Below are 6389 nucleotides of genomic sequence, written 5' to 3' on the forward strand. Positions count from 1 at the left end.
GCACACTCTAAAGATGAAAATTTGTTTCAATATGACTGGTATATTAAGAAATAATACTAGCACAACACAAATTTCCTATTTGTTGATGTGCAGTTTTATCCTGGAAAAGCGCTTGTGTGGATGCAAAAACCAGGTCTGAAGTTGTAATTTAGTGGTAGAGAGATTGCCTCTCATGTGTGAGGTTCAATCCTTAGCACCACATAAAAATAAATAAATAAATGAATAAATGAATGAAGAAAGAAAGAAAGAACGAAGGAAGGAAAGAAAGAAAGAAATGTAGGTATAAAAAATGCAGCCAGCTAAGACATGCTGCATAGGTATACACAAATCACACAAGGACATGCCCTAACATCTATCAGTGTCTTTATCGTGTTATGAGCCATATCCATGCACATCCGGTTTTACAACTGTCAGATTTCAAATGACCCTTCCTCTACCACTTCACAATAACTCACAAGCTGCTACCCTTCCTATGACTGCTATGCTTCACACAAGATAAAGCGCCAAATTTATTATCATACATATGCCTTTTTTTTTTTTTTTGGTGCTGGGGATTGTATCCAGGTCCTCATGCATGACAAGCACTGTACCACTGACCTGCATCTCCAGTTCACGTATGTGCTCTTGAACTACTGATGTGAGTAAAACTGTGCTGTCATTTTGATCTTTTTAATTTTTTTAGCCAATAAAGTTTTTGAGTGCTAGAGAACCCCAGTTTCCTGTAAACTCCCAAGGTTTTTTTTTTGTTTGTGATTTTTTTAAATACATATTCAACTTTATTGCATCAAAAAATTCATTTAAACCACATGGTGGCCAAAATGCTCACATCCTAACTCCAAGATTTTTATTTAGGATTTTGTATAGAATGATGAGTCTTACGGGTACAACTGTCATGTTCTAGTAGAACTGACTGTAGAATTTCAGTAATCAACCAACCATCAGATGACAGGGAGATGAAATTTTGTTTGAAATGGAGTGGTAAGCAAGTTAACATTAAGCAGGAAATTACTTCTCTGGTGAAAGGGCAGTAATAAAGATTCCCTTTACATAGGAATTATCTGCCCCAAAGGATACTGAGCGATTAGAAACTCTGATTTCAGGCCCAGCGAGTGTGTTGAGAGGAAGCAAAAACAAAAACACTGCAAAAGTCAATAAAGCAGAGATCTAAATAAAGATAAATGGGTTGACTCCTGGTAAGATGGAGTGAACACATGAAAAACTTTCTTTTCCACGAAACACAGCTTTAAAATCTAAATAGAACAAATGGCACAGCTATTTGGAGTGAATCAAAGAACACCAGAAATTGAAGCACTACAGAACCGGTCAAAATGTTCCTTTTCCTGATTTCCTCTGACCTGAACTCACTCAACAAACCTCAAAACATGGGAACTCTCTGGTCCTGGCTTATGGAGCAAAAAAATGGAATCTCTGAAACACTGAGTACCACTGAGCTACATCCCTAGTTTACATATGCTTTTCTTAACCATTGAAATAAAACTGTTGTCATTTTGATTATCTTTCTATTTTATTTCCAGGATAAAAGTACACATCATTTCTCTCTCCTCCTCCCTCTCTCCTTTTTTCTTTATTTCCTTGCATGGAAGCCCCCAGTAACTCTGGTCACAAAAAGCAGGGGCTGGGGTTGTAGCTCAGTGGTAGAGCATTTGCCTTGTACGTGTGAGGCCCTGGATTCGATCCTCAGCACCACATAAAAATAAAAATAAAGATATTGTGCCCATCTATAACTTAAAAAAATACTAAAAGAAAAAAAAAAAGCAGTGGCAGCAGCAAAAGAATGAAAACAAAATGCTATGACTCAAAACTCTGAGGAAGTCTTCCCTTCCATTCAGAGAAAGTGTGACTCCAAAAGAGCAGAGACAAACTCGGGTGCCATTCTCCCCATCCCCCATTTTCCCATTGCTGGAGACAATTGTGGATGTGAGCAGGTTCTTGACAGTGCAAATGAAAGTAGGATTGTAGCCAGAGGACTTAAATGGGGAACTCCAGGGAATCAAAAGTACTGGAAAGACAGAAGAAAGTGAGGGGACCAAGCAAGTAACCTCATAAAATTGAACTCACCCGTGACCTGCACATTATTGATCTAATTCTAATTAGCATAACAAAGACTTTGAGAACTGTACTAACAGATTTCTGTTCAGGTCCCAAACTGGATATGCCCACATGAAAAGTGTTATCTAGTTTGGAACATAGTCTGCAGAAGGACCTGCAACCTTTACCTTACCTAACAAAAGTACTTGCAAGAAGAAAAAGTATCAACATTTTACATGACATTTACACAAGAATCAGTCTTAGAATATTTAAAATGCTCAGGACAAAGTGCAAAATCACTAGGTATATGAAATATCACAAAAATCACATCTTGCATGGGAAAAGATAAGTCATCAAAAAAAGACAATACAGGAAATTAGAAAGTACATCAGCATTTCTAAGAACAACTGTTCTTTGAGGGATATTTATAGTACTAAATGCTCATTTTAGAAAAAAATCTTCCACCTTTTAAAAAATGAGACATTTAAATAGTTCAATGAAATTAATTTTTTTCTATTTTATTTCATTTCAAAAAACTGGTTGAAACCCACTTATTTATCTGTTCATTAATGAGTTTTGAAACAAATGTTTGAAAACATTTTTTTTAAATAACCTAACTTCCAGAGGAAAATATTCTGAATTCCCTTGCTAATTCAGAAGTTGGTATTTGGGATTCAACCAATTGTAGAACTAAGGCTTCATTAAAGAATATAACAAAGAATAGTCAAATAAAGAATAGTCAAAAAGAATACTTTATAGGCTATTCTTTAATGACTATTAAAGAATAGTCAAATCTGTCCCACATTGTGAACTCTTCCTGACACTATCAAGCAAATACTACCTTCTATTTCTTATTCTCAAATATTTCTTCAAATTGCCAATATAGCATTTTTTCAAGGTACTGAGGTGAGTAGTATACTGTTAGTCTCTCTCAAAATTGAGATCCCTAAGGGTAGAGTGTGTCTTGTTCTTTGTTTCTAACCCTACATTTACTTTGATAGTATTGATACTATTGAAATTCTAAATTTTATTTACTAATAAGCAATAAACTCATTATATGTAAGAATAATCTTTTTTTAAAGAGAGAGAGAATTTTTTAATATTTATTTTTTAGTTATCGGCGGACACAACATCTTTGTTTGTATGTGGTGCTGAGGATTGAACCCGGGCCGCACGCATGCCAGGCGAGCGCGCTACCGCTTGAGCCACGTCCCCAGCCCCTAAGAATAATCTTTTATAATAGAAAAATGACCTTTTTTATGTTTTTACAAATCTCTTGACTTAATAGAAGATACCTAGATCCTCAGAACTTCTACTTTCAATGTGTTGCAATATGGTATTTTTGTTTTGTTTTGTGGTACTGGGGACTGAACTCAGGGTCACTTCATCACTGAGCTGCATCCCCAGCCCTTTTTTATTGAAATAGGTTCTCATTAAATCGCGCAGACTGGCCTCAAACTTGTGATCCTCCTGCCTCAGCAACCTGATTAACTGGAATTACAAAGCATGCATCACCGCATCCAGTATAATATAGTGTTTTGACTGAAGTATGTGAATAAAATCTAAACTCACATAGCTATCTAGACAGTTGGAGAGGGAGGATCTTACCCTTTCCAGAAAATTGTGAATGATAGTGTGAATGATAACAATGATAGTGTTATTAGGCAAATAGTTTTGAACTAGCAGATCCCTTCTACAACCCACGCTTTGAGAATTGTTGGTACAATGAAAATAGAAGGGTAGGGCTATAGCTCAGCGGTAGACTGCTTGGCTATCATGAACAAGACCCTGGATTCAATTCCCAGTCCCATAAAAACCAAAACAAAAAAATAAAATGAAAGAAGTGTGCTGCCAGGTTTATGTATCCACTTGCCCATTAGATGGCCCTCATTAGGATGATCAGAGCCTAAAATAATTATACATTTAAATTATGGAGATTCCTTAGCTGATTCAAAGCTCACTACACACTCTTTTGATCAAAAGATTGCATAGTTTAAACTCAGGCAAAAGATGCGAAGTGGCTACCCTGTTTTTTTTTTTTTTTGTTTGTTTGTTTTTGTTTTTTTTTATTGTGGGTTGTTCAAAACATTACAAATTTCTTGACATATCATATTCCACACTTTGATTCAAGTGGGTTATGAACTCCCACCTTCACCCCATACACAGATTGCAGATTCACATCAGTTACACATCCATTGATTTACAAATTGCCATACTAGTGTCTGTTGTGCTCCGCTGCCTTTCCCATCCTCCCCCCTCCCCCCTCCCCACCTCTCCCCTCCCCTCCCCTCCTCTCTCTCTACCCCCTCCACTGTATAACCCTGAGGGTCTCCTTCCATTACCGTGCAATTTCCCTTCTCTCTCCCTTTCCCTCCCACCTCTCATCCCTGTTAAATGTTAATCTTCTTCTCCTGCTCTTCGTCCCTACTCTGTTCTTAGTTACTTTCCTTATATCAAAGAAGACATTTGGCATTTGTTTTTTAGGGATTGGCTAGCTTCACTTAGCATAATCTGCTCTAATGCCATCCATTTCCCTGTAAATTCTATGATTTTGTCATTTTTTAATGCAGAGTAATACTCCATTGTGTATAAATGCCACATTTTTTTTATCCATTCATCTATTGAAGGGCATCTAGGTTGGTTCCACAGTCTTGCTATTGTGAACTGTGCTGCTATGAACATCGATGTAGCAGTGTCCCTGTAGCATGCTCTTTTTAGGTCTTTAGGGAATAGACCAAGAAGGGGAATAGCTGGGTCAAATGGTGGCTCCATTCCCAGCTTTCCAAGAAATCTCCATACTGCTTTCCAAATTGGCTGCACCAATCTGCAGTCCCACCAGCAATGTACAAGTGTACCCTTTTCCCCACATCCTCGCCAGCACTTGTTGTTGTTTGACTTCCTAATGGCTGCCAATCTTACTGGAGTGAGATGGTATCTTAGGGTGGTTTTGATTTGCATTTCTCTGACAGCTAGAGATGTTGAGCATTTTTTCATGTACTTGTTGATTGACTGTATGTCCTCCTCTGAGAAGTGTCTGTTCAGGTCCTTGGCCCATTTGTTGATTGGGTTGTTTGTTCTCTTATTGTCTAATTTTTTGAGTTCTTTGTATACTCTGGATATTAGGGCTCTATCTGAAGTGTGAGGAGTAAAGATTTGTTCCCAGGGTGTAGGCTCCCTATTTACCTCTCTTATTGTTTCTTTTGCTGAGAAAAAACTTTTTAGTTTGAGTAAGTCCCATTTGTTGATTCTAGTTATTAACTTTTGTGCTATGGGTGTCCTATTGAGGAATTTGGAGCCCGACCCCACCAACTGTAGATCGTAGCCAACTTTTTCTTCTATCAGACGGCGCGTCTCTGATTTGATATCAAGCTCCTTGATCCATTTTGAATTCACTTTTGTGCATGGCGAGAGAAAGGGATTCAGTTTCATTTTGTTGCATATGGATTTCCAGTTTTCCCAGCACCATTTGTTGAAGATGCTATCCTTCCTCCATTGCATGCTTTTAGCCCCTTTATCAAATATAAGATAGTTGTAGTTTTGTGGATTGGTTTCTGTGTCCTCTATTCTGTACCATTGGTCCACCCGCCTGTTTTGGTACCAGTACCATGCTGTTTTTGTTACTATTGCTCTGTAGTATAGTTTGAAGTCTGGTATCGCTATACCACCTGATTCACACTTCTTGCTTAGCATTGTTTTTGCTATTCTGGGTCTTTTATTTTTCCATATGAATTTCATGATTGCTTTCTCTATTTCTACAAGAAATGCCGTTGGGATTTTGATTGGCATTGCATTAAACCTATAGAGAACTTTTGGTAATATCGCCATTTTGATGATGTTAGTTCTGCCTATCCATGAACAGGGTATATTTTTCCATCTTCTAAGATCTTCTTCTATTTCTCTCTTTAGGGTTCTGTAGTTTTCATTGTATAAGTCTTTCACCTCTTTTGTTAGGTTGATTCCCAAGTATTTTATTTTTTTTGAAGATATTTTGAATGGAGTGGTTGTCCTCATTTCCATTTCAGAGGATTTGTCGCTGATATACAGGAATGCCTTTGATTTATGCGTGTTGATTTTAAATCCTGCCACTTTGCTGAATTCATTTATTAGCTCTAATAGTTTCTTTGTAGAGCCTTTTGGGTCTGCTAGGTATAGAATCATATCATCTGCAAATAGTGCTAATTTAATTTCTTCTTTTCCTATTTTTATGCGAAGTGGCTACCCTGATGCAACCTTTTGGTCTGCTTCAGAATTTTATTTCTCAATGTAAATTAATAAACTGCCATTATTCTTTTCATTAAACAGTCTCTAATGAGCTTTGTTGAGTCGCAGCCCTGAATCTT

The sequence above is a fragment of the Marmota monax genome, unplaced genomic scaffold (assembly GCF_021218885.2).
Source record: "Marmota monax isolate L192 unplaced genomic scaffold, Marmota_monax_Labrador192_F-V1.1 WCK01_AAM20220418_F8-fsc00609, whole genome shotgun sequence".
Lineage (NCBI taxonomy): Eukaryota > Metazoa > Chordata > Mammalia > Rodentia > Sciuridae > Marmota > Marmota monax.